We start from the raw sequence: 19772 nt of genomic DNA, 5'->3' as shown, positions 1-19772 counted from the left end.
TAATATTTATGAACCACAATTGACTACAGGTAACTGAAACCACCGACAGCAAAACCACAGGTAAGAAGGGACCACTCTACTAAGAAATCAATGAAAGTAATATCATTATCTGAAATGTATTTACCATAAGCCACTACTGAGTCCATTATTTACACAAACAATTGAGAAAAAGATTAGAAAGACTTCACATTGCGTAAATTAGTTGTAGTAACTCCAAAGACACAGATGGACTCCCCCTCCCCCCCACATACACACCCCTAGAATATGGTCTGAATGTCAGGACTGATGATACCCTGGAAGGAGCTTACTCACATAATGAGGCGTTGGGAGAACAGAGCACACTTCCAAGCAGCTCAAAACAGGCCTTGAGAAAGCAGAGTGGGAATGGATTTGGGATTTTCGGGTGACTAAACAATAGGGTTGTAATGAGGGTTTTCTCATCTGACTAGGGCTTGGTTTGAATTTCCTGCTGATGCCAAAGGAGGGAGCGCCTGGCCTTTCTTATCAGCACTTCCAAATGTAGACCAGAATGAAATTGGGAATGATGGGGCTTGAAAGATGTTAACAGTCAAACATCAGAATCAAAGTCAGACGCTTCCTGGCATTAGTCTAATGAATTCAGAACGTTGTATAAGTACACCAGCATCGGTACATTTTCACCAATATAAATATATGTTCTTCACAGCTTATTACTACATAAGAATAGTAATAAAGTATTATATACCATCTATTAAGTATCTATTTTGTCTCAGGCATTGTGTTCTTATAGACATTTAACACAGTGATCCAGATAATAGACATGAAAACCAAGGTTTAGAGAAATGAAGCCATTTGCCTGAACTAATAATACCTAAAAAAAAGTCAGTGGATAGAGTACCGGCCTGCAGACTAAAGGGCCCTGAGTTCGATTCCCATCAAGGGCACAAATCTCAGTTGCAGTCTAGATCCCTGGCCCTGGTTGGGGCGGGTGCAGGGACAACCAATTGATGTGTCTCTCTCACATTGATGTTTCTCTCTCTCTATCTCTCCCCCTCCCTTCCACTTTCTCTAAAAATCAATGGGAAAATTATCCTCAGGTGAAGATTAACAACAAAAAAGGCAGTGGAACAAAGTGATCTGTCAGATTCCAAAGCTTCTAACCTTGTCATGTTACATGCTGCTTTTCTGGTAAATTTGCTGCATGCCACTAAGTTATAACCCAGAAAAAAAATAAAATTTGGATCAGATAGTAAAAAATCATTGAGATTAATAAGGATAACCAAAAGGTATCACCTTTATTTGCATTCAAGTTTGAATAAAACAATAATCATTAACTGGGTAACAGTAATAGTAGTGCTCACTTGGATCGACATATCAGGGCATTTATATGTAAACTGTTGAGTTAGAAATAGCCCTCTTCACACCAGGAAGAAAATGATGCATACATAATGCAAACCTTCAACATCATATTAGTTCTCTTGCAGATGATTATATTTTAAATATTTAGTATATATATAACATATTTATTTAAGAGTGTTTGATTCAGCTTTCTGCATTCTATCTAAGAAATTTAATCTAATGTAAAATACTTTAAAAAAATCTAAATGCATCTTACTTAAAATTAAGTGTTCTTTTATCATAGGAAAAAACATCACAACCCCCAAATTGTCAAAATTATTCTTTTAAAATTGTTTAAAATATTATAGTGTCAATGACATACAACTAATCATGAAGCTGCATGAAAGGGATCCCTGAGTTCATAAATGGCCCAGCGGAATCTATCATTTTGATAGGATTCTAGGAACAGTTTCTAAAGTAATTTCACACTATGATGCACTGTTTTTACCAAGTTTGTAAATTGCCTTATAAGACAATATAATGAAGAAGAAAATGTAAACAGCTAAATCATTTATAAAGACTGAGAAGGTATTTTTGTCACTGCTTATGAATTCTAAGCAATATGATTTCTATTCTTTGTATCACAAATATTGGTTGAGTTATTTTGTATTTAAGAATTTCAAGTACAAGTTTACAAGGATTTATCACCTCTTTTTGTGTAGAACATGATTTGAGCTCAGTTTTCATGCCTAAAAAAATGTATCCAATACAATAGGGCTGATTTAACCTTATCAAGATGTGACTTAATGTTCTTCAGTCTGCTTCAAATCGTATTTCACATTTTAAACAAAGGAGGGCATAGTACTTTATAGTTGTTATTTATTTTTATTATATTAACAAACCATATTTATATATAAATTTAATTAATTGTTATAAACTCTCCAGAAATATTATTTTAGATAGAATGTGAAAATGCATACAATGACCCTATTGCATAGGGAGTAAATCATTTAGGTACAATGAAAAATATGTATTTTTATTCTGCCAAAACTGGATTCCTGACACTACTTTGAAAACTGATAAACAAAGGTCTACCTATCTTTTACCATTTACATGTTAGGAGACTTTATGATATTTGCTAAATTCATAAAAATGATTACTACAATGTTTGCACCTGTAACCAACTTTACCCAGTTCTCCAGCCCTATCCCTCAGCCTCTGTAAAACCACAAATGTAATATCTCGTTTCCATGAGGTTTTTGTTTGTTTTTTTTAGATTCCACATATAAGCGAGATCATACAGTATTTTTCTTGCTCTGTCTCACTTACTTCACTTAGTATTATACTCTCAATGTCCATCTGTGTTCTCACAAATGGCATTGATTCCAAAATTTGAGTTGAGACTGGGTTCCTTGTCTCATGAAAGCAAAGAATGAGTTCCACAGACAGAGGTAAGTGAAAGCAAAGTTTTTATTACAGAAAAGCTTCCTATAGTAGGACCCAAACGCGTTGTAGCAGAAGCTCACTAATCTAGGGGTGTAAATTTTCCTGCTCTTACCATCTATTGGCATTTAAACACACACACACACACACACACACACACACACACACACCAAAAAAAAAACAACAACAACAACAAAACACACACACCAGCCAATTTCCTTTGGCCCTCATCTCCCTGCTTTTAGTTTCCGCTCTTGGGTTCAGGGGGAAGGAAAGCTCTATGGTCAGCTGGTACATTCTGCCTACCTTGCTCACATCCTGACCATCTTGTTTATTTCTTCCTTATCTACTATCTTCCCTCCCCACAGCCCTAACCGTAAACTGCCCAATCCTCTCTAACTCAGCAGGATTTCCTTCTTTTTTATGGCCAACTAAGATTACTTTGTATATATACACCACATTTTCTATATCCATTCATCCATGGATAGAGACATAGGTTGTTTTCCTGTCTTGACTATTGTAAATAATGCTACAATGCACGTGGGGGTGCAAATATCTCTTTGGGATAATTTGTTTCCCTATACCCAGAAGCAGCTGGTAGTTCTATTTTTAATTTTTTGAGGAATCTCCAACCTCTTTTTCATAGTGGCTATCTCAATTTACATTCCCATTAACAAAGGACGTGCCTACTGTTTCTCTACATTTTCATCAGCATTTGTTTTCCAGTCTTTTTGATGATAGCCATTCCAAAATATCTCACTGTGGTTTTTATATACATTTCCCTGATAATTACCAAAGTTGAAAACCTTTTCACATACCTGTTGGCCATTTGAATAGCAGTTAATTGCTATAGATACTGCCAGTAGAGGGGTAAAAGTTTTCCTGCCATGCAATTTAAACACCCTGGAGCTGAAGGGTCAGGCTAACTTTCCTGGATTCTAATATTTGGTTTGACAGATTGTTGTGAACTGTCTAAAATGTCAAAACACTTCACTTACTTTTGCCACTGTCTATGCTTTTCTCCTAATACACTTTGATCCAGTCAACCTTCTATGTGGGCTGCTTGGTTACTCATTGTCATCTATATATATAAAAGGCTAATATGCAAAGTGCCCCTTGGGATTTTGATCGAGAGAATGGGAATTCAATCACTCTCTATGATGTGTGCTGACCACAAAGGACAGCGTGGAACATGGTGGGCAACCAGCAGCTGCTGCAGGGGCATTGAAGGAGTGAGGAAAGGAGGAGGTGGGGAGATGGGGAGGAAGGGATCGTGATCGGCCCTGATCACCGGCCAGGCCTTAGGGACCCTACCTGTTCACAAATTTCGTGCACCAGGCCTCTAGTTTGTTTGATAAGAATTTTGGTTCTTATACTAGAATGTCCTTTTATGGTATTCTCAGAAAGTTAAAGAAAAATGATGTATATATATATAGTTGAATGTTTTATCTCCCCTACACCTAGTCTTATAGTATAATGTTGATGGTACATGCTAGAATATATGACATTATAAATATAGCACAGAGAAATAGAGTGCAATACAGTATTTAAAATAATCAAAATAATGAACCATACTTTCAATCAAAAAGCATCCAGTAATATTCACAAAGCACCTATTCTATATATCAAGTGAATTCCCAAGAGACTCATGGCCATTATTTAATGAGAGAAAGTGTTTTAAACATAATTTCTCTTTCTATGAGAGAATCATTTATGATACTTGGAAATGTGTGGTAGCCATTAAGTTTTATGGTATTGAGTGTGATTTTATCACATTTTAAAATAGTATTTTCCCTGAACATAGAACCCAATTTTTATTTCTAATAGCCATTTTTTTCTCAGAAAGTAAGTCATCACATATATCTTTAAGGAAAATTATTGTTTCATATTCCTTTTTCCATGTCATAATGCTTGATAGAAACTGAAATGTCAGGAGTATTACAAAATTGCCTTATACTTGCGTCAGTTCTACAGTTAGCTATTCACATAATTATGATTATATCAGTCATAAAAACCCTCCATGTTCCTTTTATAAACTCTAAAGTGTAGAGTGAGGTAGGCAGCTTTAGCTCTTATAATGGAGGTTTATTCTGTGCCTGTGGATACCAAGAAACCCAACTACACCAAGAATTGTGAGTTAATAAGTCTAATAGCACTGGTAAAGGCTCATTCTGCTTTTCGTATAAAATGCCTCTGCATCAAAAAACATAATATATTTGTAACAATAACCGTTTTTTTCCTATCTAAACATGTTTCTTGTCATTAGATGATATCAAAATTAATATATACAAACAATAATAGGAAGCAAAGTATAAGTATGTTGAACAACGTTCAAGAACTAATACAAGGCAGGTAAATGTGCTAATTTAAAATCAAGTTGAATACTTAGGAAAATATTGACATGTTTTAGAATTTAGAAGGCAAGAGTAAAACTTAACATGAAGAAAAACTATTTTTAAATTTCCTATATCCATGAAAAGTAAAAGACAAGACAAAGAAACTGAGGCTTTGGTACTAATTAGTGAAGAAACTAAGCAGAATTTGCTTACACAACTTTCTAGGCCCTGAATCCCTATTTTTTAAAAATATATTTATGTTGATTTCAGAGAGGAGGGAAGATGGAGAGAGAGATAGAAACATCAATGATGAGAGAGAACATCATTGATCGGCTGCCTCCTGCATGTTCCCTCCTGCGCCCATTTTGTGGTCCCCAGCGATCTTCACTTCTGCAGGGTTGGCTGCAATCTCTCTTGCTTCCATATATCACTCATGCTGAGGCCTTAGACAGGCTATTTCTCATCTACTTTATAAAACCATTTGAAGACAATATTTCTTTGAAATAGGAAGAAGAGTTCACCTAGAAAGTGTTAATTCAGAATACAATAAATGACCTAATTGAAGATGACTACACCTCATTCTCAGGCATAGTGTGAAGTCTTACCAAATTTACAGCCTAATTTTTTCTATAGAGGCTTCATTGGGCTTAGTGAGTTTAGGATGTATTCATATATGAATGTATGCATTTTCCAGAATACTTGAACATGACAAATCAACTAGGAACATAGGATCAAGTACTCTCTAAATAGAAAAGTCTTTGGCTTTTATCTGCCTCTTCCCAGTGTCAGGGGGATTCTCTTAAATTAATGAAAAACTGCAATTTAATGCTTAGCTTTTATAATTCCCCAACTCTGAGGCACATATACATATGACCAAAGGCTTTTTGATCATGACTTTTCTGGAAGCAAAGCTGGTATTTAATTAAGGATTGGTCTACTAGTAAAAGCCTATGGATCAATTTGTATTATTTCCTTTTGCACTGGTTTATAGATGATCTGATTAAAAGGGTTAATTAAATTATATTCAAATTTTTCTTAAAGTACTAAAGTATGCAATGGTGAAATAGTAAATAAAATGAATAATCTAATATATCTTTTGAGTAGTTAAAAATTCAATTTTACATTTGATTTAATTAAATTGAAAAATACTTAGAGGAGGGTATAGGGGGAATAGATGGTGATGGACAGAGACTTGATTTGGGGTGGTGAACACACAATAAGTGTGTAAATAATCCTATATAATAAAGAGGTAATATGCAAATTGACCCTCATTCCATAACACTGTCACAAGATGGCAGCGCACACAGCAGGGGCGGGGCAGTGGGGGCAGGGTCGGCGGCTGCTCTGCATGGCTTCCGCCTGGGTTCCTGTGGCCCCGTTGGGGCACAGGGGTCCCAGGGTCCGCTTAGCACAACTTCTGCCCGGGTTTCCGTGGCCCCATATGGTGGGACCCTGGGACTCTGGGCGGTCCCATGGCATTGCGGGGGAGGGGTCCCAGGTCTCTCATGATTTCGCGCAACAGGTCACTAGTATATTATAGAACTGTGCACCTAAAACCTATATAATTTTGTTAACCTGTGTCACCCCAATAAATTCAATAAAAAGTAAAAAAAAAAAAAGATGCTTGTAAAATCATAATATTTTTGGTTTAATTTATAGCAAAGATTAAATTTGAATCCATAATATGAAAATTCATTTAGACTATAAATCTTAGTCTACCCAAAGTATTCAATTTCTGAACTGAGGTGGTGGCAGTAAAGCAGCAGTTTCAAAGGGCACTAAGCCCTTTAACTTGTGGTCCTGATGGGAGAGCTGGATATTAACTTTGACATTAAGGTACTGCTTTTTGTATGGTCACCAGTGTCCTTGGGTAGTCTGCTATATGGCCACTCAGTTCTCAAGTGATGTAAGTTTAGAAACGATGGTTCTCAGTGAGACATAAAGAAAACATGTTTTAGATTTTGATCTTGAAAGTAAAAGGCTATACCTCAAATAGGTGCCTCGGTGAGCACTAGGCTCTTTTCCAACCATTTGGAAGTTTGAAATATACTAATAACTTTCAAAACAATTTCTTAAGGCTAGATTGTATGGAAACCCAGACATATACACATGATCACCATATTTGCATGTCTTACAAAAACTTGAAATTTAATTTGTCCAAAACTGAGTTCTTGAATCTATTCCTCTATTCATGTTTGTCAGGCCAGCAAATGACTTCTCTATGCATATTGTTTTTAAGCCAAATGCCTGGATGTCACAGATGGGTGAGAAAAAGGAATCATCCTATATAATAAAGAGGTAATGTGCAAATTGACCCTCACACCCTTGTGTCACAGTTGGCTGCTCCCATGTCATCACAAGATGGCCACCCCACATCGTCACAAGATAGCCACCCCTACATTGTCACAAGATGGCCGGCAGGGTAGGGCAGTTGGGGGTGACCAGGCCTGCAGGGGAGGGCAGTTGTGGGTGATCGGGCCAGCAGGGGACCAGTTAGGTGTCAATAAGGCCAGCAGGGGAGTGGTTAGGGGTGATCAGGCTGGCAGGCAGAGTAGTTAGGGGCAGGCAGGCAGCCAGGCAGGCAAGTGGTTAGGAGCCAGCAGTGCCAGATTGTGAGAGGGATGTCCAGTGGGATCAGACCTAAACCGCTAGTCAGACATCCCCCGAGGGGTTCCAGATTAGAGAGGGTGCAGGCTGGGCTGAGGGAACCCCCCCCAGGTGCACGATTTTGTGCACTGAGCCTTTAGTCAAAAATAAATGCCTAAAACAATCAGTAAACTTTGTCAATTTTATCTACAAAATACATCTCTGTTATTTGATTCTTCTCCATTTCCTTTGCTCTCCCCTTTAAAAATCATAATTCTCATCTGGATTTTCTGCTAATATATTTACCTTGTATGTTACCATCAGATGACCCATCTATTTGTTTATATTTTCAAAGCCAAACACATTTTGTCACTTATATACTTAGTCCTTATTGATTTTACATTAAGATCCAACTCCTTGCCCTAATTGGTTTGGCTCATTGGATGGAGCATGGGCCTGTGGACTGAAAGGTTGGATTCTGGTCAAGGGCATGTACCTTGGTTGCAGGCACATCCCCAGTAGGAGGTGTGCAGGAGGCGGCTGATTCTCTCTCATTGATATTTCTGACTCTCTGTCCCTCTCTTTCTCTCTGTAAAAATCAATAAAATATATTTTTTAAAAAATAAAAAAAAATCCAACTCCTTAACTAGACATGGAAGAAATAAAAAAGAAAGGAAGAAGGAAATAAAACATTGATAGAAAGGAAGAAAGAAGGGAGGAAGGGTGACCTTACATTAATTTGACTTTAATAACCTAAACATTCCATTCTGTCCATCTCAATTGTGCTCATTGTATTTAAGCCACATTAGTTTTATCTAATTTATTCCAGGCTTTCAGTTACATTGTTTTCTAGATTTGGAATGCTCTTTATTCTTCTTCTCTTCAATTGGATTACTTTTACATCCTCAGAATATTTAGTTTCCTTACAAAGGACTACTTGCCTTCCTAAATTATATCCCTTTACATAATGTGAAAGTACCATGCATACTTTCCTCTCATAGCACTTATCACAATTATTTTAAGTCAAGTGCATGATTATTTGCTTAAGTTTGTTTCCCACACTAGCTTATAAACTGTATAAGGACAAGGACATTGTATATTTACCATTTTACTCCAATTTTTTATGATGTCTCCCACCTAGCAAACTTTTTGAATAAATATTATTGTTGTTGTTGTTTTAATTAAAACTACACTTTAAAATAATTATTGTAGGTGGAAGGGGAGAAAAGTCCAGGCCCACACTTATTTTTCTCTATATAACCAAAAAGATAAATAGATATTTAATGCTGGAATACTTTACACCACAGAAAAGTTCCTCAAAATATTAGTAGGGAAAAATTTAACACACTACTGTCTATACTCTATTAAGCAATGAGTATTTATGAAAGGAAAATTTAAATAACAAATACTATGCAACATATAATATGTAAAAAATATACCTAACTGATTTGGCTCAGTGGATAGAGCATTGTTCTGGGGACTGAAGGGTCACAGGTTCGATTATGGTCAAGGTCATATACCGTGGTTGTGGGCACATCCCTAGCAGGGTGTGTGCAGGAGGCAGCTGATTAATGTTTCTCTCTCATTGATGTTTCTAAATCTCTATCCCTCTCCCTTCCTCTCTGTAAAAAATCAATAAAATATATTTTAAAAAATAAAAATAAATTTTCAATATACAATAATTTTGTTGATTTCAGAGAAGAATAATTTTTTACTAGAGGCCCAGTGCATAAAAATTTATGCATTGGAGGGAGGGTCCCTCAGCCCCGCCTGCCCCCTCTCACAGTCCGGGAGCCCTCAGAGGTGGGAGGCGACCCAGCGATCAGGGGAAGGCGACATCCCCATCATACCTCTGCTGCAGCCACTGCTGGCAGCACAAGCCTTGGCCAGCCCTGGTTACCCGAGCCTCCGGTGACCCTGGGTGGGTGGGCAGCTGACATCCGAGGCATGCCTGCACCTCAGGCCGTCCCTGGGCGGCTGGGGGGCTGAGAGGACTGAGGACTCTGGAGGCAGGTGTACAGAGTGGCCAGACCTGCCTGGGGGCCAGCACAGACATGCTGCATGCCTGCCGCCCCAGCGGGGCTGAGGGGACTGAACGCTGCCATCTTTTGGCTATGGACACCACCATCTCTGAGGGCGTGGCAGTCAATTAACATATTTCCTCCTTATTTGCTGTGGGCGCTGCCATCTTTGTGAGGGTGTGATGGTCAATTAGTATACTCCCTCTTTATTAAATAGGATTGATTTCAGGAAGAGAAAGATAGGAACATCAATAATGAGTATCATCCATCAGCTGCGTTCTGCATGCTCCCCTACCAGGAATCGAGTTCACAACTCAGGCATGCGCCCTGACTGGGAATCAAACAGTGATCTCCTGTTTCATAGGTTGACTCTCAACCACCAAACTACACAAGCTGGGCAGATATTGTATTTCATAACTGTTTCTCAAATTGTGGCCCTTATAGTACCTGAACCAGGATCACCTAGAGTATTTGATAAAATATAGATATCTGTGTCCCACCACAAACATATTTGATGGGATTCTCACAGAGAGGGGAACAAACAAATTTTTGAGAGGTAGTATCACTGATACTTGTTATGTTTGCAATGCTTGAGAAAAGAACAACTGTTATCAATGGTTGATATTTGACCAATTAGTAAATGTCTATGTAGCTAGCACATTATAAATAACTATTAGTTAATGAAAAATTGAATATCCAAACCCTCACCAATTACTCCACAAAAGAATAGGAATGTCATGGGCTGATGAAAAGGCAGTTACTGAAGCTCCTTTAGAATGCCATCTTGTTGTAAGTGGGAATACTGAGATGGAAACCAGACTATAAAATATTGATGGATTATTGACCAGAGGTGGCAGAGGAAGGCAAAAACAAATTATCTGAAAGCACACAGGAGCTATCTGACTCCATGCCATGGAAAAGACCTTCAATATTAACAACATTAATGAGAAATTACCACTGGGATATCTTTTCCATATCAGAATTATATTCACTTCTGTTTCATAGAGACAAGAGACAGTTTTATTTTTTCCTTTCACAATGATATTTTCTGGAGAGCAATAAAAGTGCACTTTAGCAAGACGATTCTAAATACAGACACTTTCTGATTTTGAAAGTTCATAGACACCACTTTGCCTTTACAAAAAAAAACTTACATTAGTACCTGAGTTCGCTAACTGAAAGAAATCTGAAGAGGATTTTCATTTTTATGAAAAAAAAAAAAAAAAAAGAAGGAACAAAGGGGAAAAAAAGCATTTAGCATTTGTTTTGCAGTGAGCTGTTATAGAGGCAGCCGCTCACCCCAAGCAGTGGGAGTGGCCCCACCAAACTCCTTCCCAGGAAAGGACACTCAGCATCAAGCTGCCATAGTTTTGAACTGTGTCTGTGAACATCTGTGCTTTATCTCCATGTACTTTGTGCATCTGTTATCAAGATGTGTCCCAAGGTGTCAGAAAAGCCTAAGAGACCTTGTAAGGGTATTATGTTTAGTAAAATTGAATGTAATTAAGCATATTTGATGTGATTCAGTAGTTGTTTTTGGGTATGGGAACAGTAAAAAAAAATTTTTTTTCATATAGATTAATGCTAATTGTCTTTTCTCTTTAAGTCATTCTAGCTTAGGAAAGGCTCCATAGGAATATTCTTCTTTTGGATTGCTGGGGAAACCTGTGTAAATCTTGTGATCATTAAAGCGATGGTACTGGGAGGTATCACAGCCTCTAATTTATGAGATAGTCCAATAGTTGAGTTGTTTGGGAGTGCCGAATGTTGTAATAACTACGTATGATGTCAGATGGTAACTAGATTTATTGAGATGATCTTTAAGTAAGTTATATAATGTCCAATCACTAGGTTATACACCTGAAACTAATATAATGCCAATTATAATTTTAAAAAATTTAAAATATTTTAAAAATGAAAATGCCCAAATATATAGAATGCTTCTTTAATACTTATGCCTCATCCCTCCTTCTCTTGCCAGACAAATGTGACAATCTTTTGTTAGCCTAAGATCACATACAAAAGAAGCATTCTTTGGATCAGGCATATGTATAAAAGGGGGGTGAGTACCACCTGGCAGCTTAGAGAATGGTCCAGTCACGTCTGTCACCGTGATGGTTATACTCCATGTAAACTCCATAATTCTTCATAAAATGATCTAATCTGCTTCAGTTGAAAAAATGTTGGGACTTTTATTAAGTTACAAATATATTCTGATTATATCCAATCATATCTCTTATTCTTTTAGAATAAAGAATGCTAACTCCCATCTCTTTGATAATTTTCGTTGCCTTTTTTTGGATTGTTTCAATACAAAACTAATGTACAGTTCTTCCCTATCATGCCCTTTTTTATCTGATTAAATACAAAAATCTACCAAAGTTGAGCTTCCTGAGATAGATAATTCTCTTGTCTAGCACTTGAGTGGGTGTCAGTTTTAACATTGCAGATATAGTGGTATTAACTACATGCAAACATTAAGAAGTCTATGGAGAGGATCACATCAAAGAGTGGAGTCAGCTGCACAAGACAAAAGGAAAAATCATTTTTATTCGATTTGTGTATAGAGGGGAGCCAGAGGAGAGTAACATCATTACAATATTTAGCAAGAAATAATTTGGGAACTCCTTTTGAGACAACTGATTTGGAGAGGGACTGGGTAAGGGAATTTTTACACTTAAGAAAAAGTTAATCAAGGTCAGTATTACTTTGTGTAATGGCAGAAAATAACAATCGGCCAGACTTTAATTAGGGAAGAGAGTACACAGTACAAGTGGCATGCACATATTCAAGTAATACAACTTTATTGCCCTGGCTCTATGCCAGTCACCCTATGATTCTGTATCCATCCTGAGTTGGAGGATTAGAGAACTCTTGATGTATACCTTTTAATATAACTAAGGAATACCAAAAAAGGGTGAACCTTCTTGAAAGGAAATTTAGAAGGATACTATCTAAGCACTAGGAGAAGGAAATTAAAGCCGAACACACTTGTGAAGTTATTCTGAATAAATTTTGATTGTATTCATTCTATCTAATAAAAGAGTAATATGCAAATTGACCATCACTCCAACACACAAGATGGCTGCCCCCATGTGGTCAAAGATGGCTGCCCCATGTGACACAAGATGGCTACTACAAGATGGCCAGCAGGGGAGGGCAGTTGGGAGAGATCAGGCCTGCAAGGGAGGGCAGTTGGGGGTGATCAAGAGTGCAGGAGAGGGCAGTTAGGGGTGACCAGGCCGGCAGAGGAGGGAAGTTGGGGGCAACCGGGCCTGCAGGGAAGGGCAGTTAGGGGGTACCCAGGCCTGCAGGGGAGAGCAGTTGTGGGGGACCAGGTCTGCAGGGGAGGGCAGTTAGGGGTGACCAGGCCTGCAGGGGAGGGCAGTTAGGGGCAATCAGGCTGCCAGGGGAGCAGTCAGGCATCAATCAGGCTGGCAGGGGAGTGGTTAGGGGGTAATCAGGCTGGCAGGCAGAAGCAGTTAGGGGCAATCAGGAAGGCAGGCAGGCGAACAGTTGGGAGCCAGCAGTCTTGGATTGTGAGAGGGATGTCCCAGATTGGAGAGGGTGCAGGCTGGGCTGAAGGACACGCACCCCCATGCATGAATTTCATGCACCAGTCCTCTAGTATAGATATAAAACTGCTCAACTACTCTAGGCAAATTTTATGCCCTGTTTATTTTCTATTTCCACAGTAGAGAATGAAATGCATTGTTACTCTGACTTTCTCCAATTTCCTGCCACTCCATGTTATCTTTGTCATTTTTTTCATATCTATTCCCATTATGTAGATATTTTGTTTACCAATAAATCAAGCATATAAAAACTCCTCGGAATATGGTAGTTGCTTTACAAATATTGGATAGATAAACATTTTTTAGCAATGACTTTTACATCAAAATTATATCTTCCAAAATATACAGTATATCTTGTGTCTTGTTTCCATAGAAAATATTTGCTGACACTTAAACCAATCATAAAAGAAACATCAGGGACCACTTTGTAAAAGATATGATTGTTTAACCACAATGCTATACACCTGAAACTAATAAAAATAATATTGAATGTAAACTCTAAATAAAGAATTAAAACATTTAAAAAGTTATTCTAAATTACATCTAAATCACAAGATATATGAGAAAGCAAAAATAATGTAAGACAATAAATAATATTAATGCCACAGGAAAAAGTTCAGTAAATAAAATCATAATTCAAAAATAAAGCATTTTTATGTGAAAGTTTAATTTCCAGAGTACATAACAAGATGGACAGTGAAGTACTTTAATTTGACTCATAAGGATATCTTTGATTTTCATTAATTTTTTACTATATTGATAAATACAGCTAATTACATATTTTAAATCTTTTTGATATTTATATCATAGTTAAATGCAAGTTAAATATCATAGTACTTTAAAAGAGATTTATTAAGTTGACATATTTAATGGAATAAAGTAGTCAGCAATGCATAAAGAAGCTGACTTAGTAATCAAAAAGGTGTTTAGCATGTATGAAATGATAGTGATGAATATAAATTCTTGTTAAGGATATGTATAAAAATGATGCTAATGAAACAATATGAGCAAAAATAAGAAGCCATGAATACTATGCAATGATTGGTATTGGCCAATAATTTGGTGGGAAAGTATACAGAATATATAAAAAAATTAAATTCTGCCCAGCCGGTGTTGCTTAGTGGTTGAACATTGACCCATGAACTAGGAGGTCACAGTACAATTCCCAGTCAGGGCGCATGCCAGGTTTCAGGCTCCATCCCCAGTAGGGTGCATGCAGCAGGCAGTTGGTCAATGATTCTCTCTCATCACTGATGTTTCTATCTCTATCTCCCTCTTCCTCTCTGAAATCAATAAAACAATATTTTTCAAAATTTAAATTCATTGTACCTTATTTTGAATAACCACAATTTAGAATCTAGTGTTTTATACAGAAAATAATTATACAAATTTTTGTAACATTTAATACCCCGACACGGGTAAGTTCAAAGTGTTATTAGTTCACCTAGAAAAGCCTTTTGCAAGGCTTGGCAGAAGAGGTACGGCCTAAGATGATGCCTGAGTAGTGATTAGGTGTCTGGTTTAGGATGTATTTAGTGGAAGCAGGAGGGCATATTCAGAGGAAGTAACTGGCAAGAGATAGAGAGATTAGTGAAAAGTGATAAATTTAGAGAAATGCTTTTAGATACATTTCACGCAGGAGCATAATATGTTTCTAAGATTATGATGGAAATGAACGGTTCGAGGGAAACACTGAAAGCTAAATCTATAAAGGTAAGGAAGAAAAAAGGTCACAGAAATATTTTACAACAGTTCAAGATAGCAGTTTGTTCTGACAGCAATTGGAAGACCATTAAATAACTTCCAAAAATATAGCAATCATATTTAAGTAATTTTTTAAAAGATGTGGGTGTATTATCAATGAATTTGGAGAAAAACTATACTTGAAGGAAGATTACCAGTTATGAGACTCCCACCATAAATCAAGAGAGAAATAACATCCTGCAGAGCAGATAAAATGGCAGTGAGATGGGAAAAATGACAAGAGACAGACTTGAAAAATATTACAGAAGAAAAATCAATAGGACCTAGTGGTTGATTTAACTCAGGTGGGGTTAGTGGTGATAGTGGACAACTGGAAAAAAAATGGAGAAAAGTCAGAAATATCCACATTGGTGAAACCATTCAACAAGGCAAAGAGGAGATTTAAAAAAAAAAAAAATCCTTTTGAATTTAATTGGAACTGCTTCTTGGGCTACCAATCTGAGAGTTCTCCTAGGCAGTTAATTACATATGTTTGGAATTTGAGTGTGATCAGGGTTGTAAATGTAGATCTGGAAGACAGCAACACATAAATGGTTGTTTAACATATTGGAAATGATGAGCGTGTCTTGGAAAATAAATAAGTGGTCAACAAAAATATGCTTGTGAAAGAACCACAAGGGATACCAGCCTCCTGGGACAGAGGAAGCAAGTTGGAAAGGAGGCTGGATAGAGGGCCAGGGAGATAGAAAACTCCAGAGGGTGCATGTCACAAAAGACACAAGTGAGAGTGGTAAACAATGAAAGTTATTAGAGATCACCTAATATAATAATAATAATTAACAATTGTCCATGGAAGTCAGAGACTCTGAGTTATTAGAGCGTTGGTGAGAAGAGAATTTACATTGAAATGTAAAGCAGAGGGAATGGAGGAGAGCTAGAAGGGGCCAGCTTAACCCTCTCTCTCAAGTTACTACTACATGACCTGCTATTAATTGTACAAATTAAATTATTCATGTGACTTTTCTTGCTTGGGGTATCCAATCCACATCTTTTTTTCTTTATTCAGATATCTTGTGAGAATCAGCTAAATCCCATATCGTCATTAACCTTTCCCCCACTCCTCTGCTAATGCTACTATTTCTTTTTGAATGGCTATAAAATTTTACCTCTTAATTTATACACTGTGCAAGTATCAGTTTGTCTTTGTAGTTTTAAGCAGCAGATTATGACTCTGTTTATTTGACCATAAAAAAAGTGAATTTATTGAAAGAATATAACTGAGAAAAGTGGTATATCTGAACTAGTGGCCCAGTGCATGAAATTTGTGCATGGAGAGGTGTCCCTCAGCCCCGCCTGAAACCTCTCAAATCTGGGACCCCTCAGACATCCTTCTCGCAATCCGGGACCGCTGGCTCCTAACTGCTCACCTGCCTGCCTGCCTGATTGCCCCTAACCACAATGCTTGCCGACCTGCTCGCCCCCAACTGCCCCCCCTGCTGGCCTTCTCACCCCCAACTGCCCCCCTTGCCAGCCTGATCTCCCCTAACTGCCCCTCCCTGCTGGCCTGCTTGCCCCCAACTGCCCCCCATGCCAGCCTGATCACCCCCAACTGCCCTCCCCTCTTGGCCTGATTGCTCCTAACTGCCTCTGCCTTGGCCCTGCCACCATGGCTTTGTCCCTTTTATTAGTATATATGAGATAAAGGGATTGAAAAAACACACACGCAAAAAAAAAATAGCAGCCAAAGTCCATCCTAGAAAGATAACTTGAACTGCCCAACACTAGTGGCCACACCTCTATCATCAGTTCCTCTGTTCCTGGACCCTCTTGCAGGTGACAGCACCACTGTTGTCCTTGGAAACACCACCCCTTCTACCTAAAAGTATTCTTTACTCTCCCTCCCCTGTTGAGGCATAGCTCCAAATTCAAACCCTGACATCCCTTCCATCCCCACCTCCCTATTGGTCCAGCTCAAATCCCATGAAAAGGTCCTAAGTTCTAGGGGGCTGAGAAACTGATATGGTGTTTTCAGCTTTTCTATCAGAGGGCATGATCTGCCTCGCACTAAGATACAATTTGTATATAAATTGTGGAAAATTCCCTGAAAGTAGGATGGGTGATCAAAACAGAAGTCATATTTATACAATATTTCATTTATTTTTCCCCTAAGCAATTTGTTATCCACTGAAGTAGATTATAAACTCTTTCAGCATATTAACCCTATTTTATGTTTCTTATCTCCCATTTAACCTAGCATAATTCTCAGGATATGAGCGCTTGATAGATTCTTACTGTGGTTGATCAGATTAACCTCACCTTTTCACTTCTTCATAATTTCATATTCTTTGTCAGGTAGTTTTTCAGTTCTTCCCATTAAGGGAAAGAGTATATTTCTTTGTCATGCAGCTTATTTAGCCAATGGAATCTGGCTAAAACAATTGTGCACTAGTTTTATGCTGGGCTTTAAGAGGCCTTGTCCATTTCCACCTGAGCTCCAGCCATTGCTGAGAACAAAATGCTTGGACTAAATATGGGTCCCAGGTTAGCAAGAGAACTATAAAAACAAGCTGCAGCAGGCGAACCCCACCCCTATCACCTGATCCAAAAGAGAGCCAAGCAAATACTAATTGTTATATACTAATGTTTTGGTGGAGTTTGCTATGCAGAGGTCACTAACTGATACACATATGTGGGAGACATGTTTTCCACGTTAAAATAAAGGCCATATAAAAATGGCAATATTTGGGGGATTTAGGTTTCACATTGAAATTAAATAAAAGAATATATCCCATTGCATATATCACCTTTCCAAGCCTTTTTAAAAAATATTTTATTGCACTTATTAGAGTAACATTGGTTAATAAAATTAGGTATGATTCAGGGGTACAATTCTACAATACATCATCTGTGCATTGTATTGTATGTTCACCAGTCCCCAAGTCAAGTCTCCTTCCTCCATGCCTCTTTTTAATGGCTTTTCATCTATATTGATGATCTTGTTTAGATACCGTTTTATGTAGAAAATTTAAAAAGAAAGTTTGCCTCCTTAAGTGTTATCGCAAGCCTGACAAACTCAATATTCCTGTCGCATACTCAGTTGTGAAGGTCTCAGCTCAAGGTTATCATCCAGTGGGTCAAGTGAAAGGAAAAAAAAACAAACAAAATAGTACCATGTTTGAACTTCTAGCCTCTGAAGTCCAGACAAAGAATATTGAAATAAATTATAGGGACCTTTTGTTCACTGTCACATAAATTAATGCATATATTTCTTGGAGCCCTTTGGGACACCTGAGACCTATTATACAAAGTGACATAGACCAATTTTTACAAGAAAAACAACTGAGAAAACACAGAGGTTTAAATTTAAATCATGTTCATTCCCTTTTTCCTAAAAACTCATATGAGATATATTGATATGAGATCAGGCACATAGTAATTGTCAGCAAATAATCACTGTGTATTTGTTAATTTAATAGCAAAAATAAAGGAGAGAGAAGTCACATCAAGTTAAAGTGTGCTAAAAAATTACATTAAAGAAAAAATTAGTAATGGGAAAAATATAGATGTCAAGGATAAGAGTAGTGCCACCGTTATATATGTTCAGTTTATTGTACAGAGATAATACGTTTTAAGCTCTACATGATATATAATTGGAGCTGGAACAGTTATGTAATTAAGATGGCTCCCCGCCTTTCATTATAATCCCCACCCACTAGAGAGATGACAGATGGGTAATTTTAAGCTTTTATCTGCAGAGAGAAAATGGGCTTATTGCTTCATCTGTCAGGTAAGCCACTTTGCAGTCATCTTCAACTTCATTAAAGCTTTCCCATCTTAGACAAAATACATTTCAATATGGAAAATAGGTTGTTTGGGGATATTTATGCTTCACCTCTCTCACTGCTTCAGCTGTCCTATGTCAAATTTATACTCAGAACTCTTCTACAAAGTCAATAATAAATTTGGCAGTATTTCCTGCAACCATTAGAAACAAGATAATTAGATCTGGAACTTCAATCAGCTCTCCATATATAAACATTTGCTTTTCTTCCAGGCTGACCCTAAACAAAGTACAAATTAATGTTTTCACCCTCTCCCTCCTTTCATTAACTGGCACTAAGCTTTCCCTTATCTAATATTATATCATATACTGGTTACCAGTTAATTATCTTGTAAGTTTAAGACTAGCACATTAGATACTGACTACATTTATAATGTTGTGGTCTTATTTTTCAGAGGATGCCAATTTTACTCAAATTAAATGTAAAGCCTAATTATCTATAAGAGACCACATCTTATTTTTAATATAATTCACACTGAAAAGCACTGAGAAAATAATGTGATTTTAGATACTTTCTAAATGTTGAGCCCTCACTATTTGGCTCAGTGGATAGAACATCTATCTGCCTGAGGACTGAAGGATCCCGGGTTCCAGTCTTGTTAAGGGCATATGCTTGGATTGTGGGCTGTATCCCCAGTAGGGGTGTGCAGGAGGCAGCCAATAAATGATTCTCTCTCATCTTTGATGTTTCTATCTCTTTCTCCCTCTCCTTTTCTCTCTGAAATCAATAAAAATAGATTTTAAAATATAAAAAATAAACGTTGGGCCATATCATATGATATGACAATAAATAAATGATACAATTTTTAGGTGGACTGAGGAGATGGATACTTCTAAAACTATCATCCTGTCTAATAAAGAAGGAATATGCTAATTGACCCTCACACCATCGCAAAGATGGCAGTGCCCACAGCCAACAAGGAGGGGATATGCTAATTGACTGTCCCAC

Source organism: Cnephaeus nilssonii, assembly GCF_951640355.1.
Source record: "Cnephaeus nilssonii genome assembly, chromosome: 3".
In the NCBI taxonomy this organism is placed as follows: Eukaryota; Metazoa; Chordata; class Mammalia; order Chiroptera; family Vespertilionidae; genus Cnephaeus; species Cnephaeus nilssonii.
The sequence above is the reverse complement of the archived record's forward strand: the minus strand, read 5'-3'. Positions refer to the sequence as shown.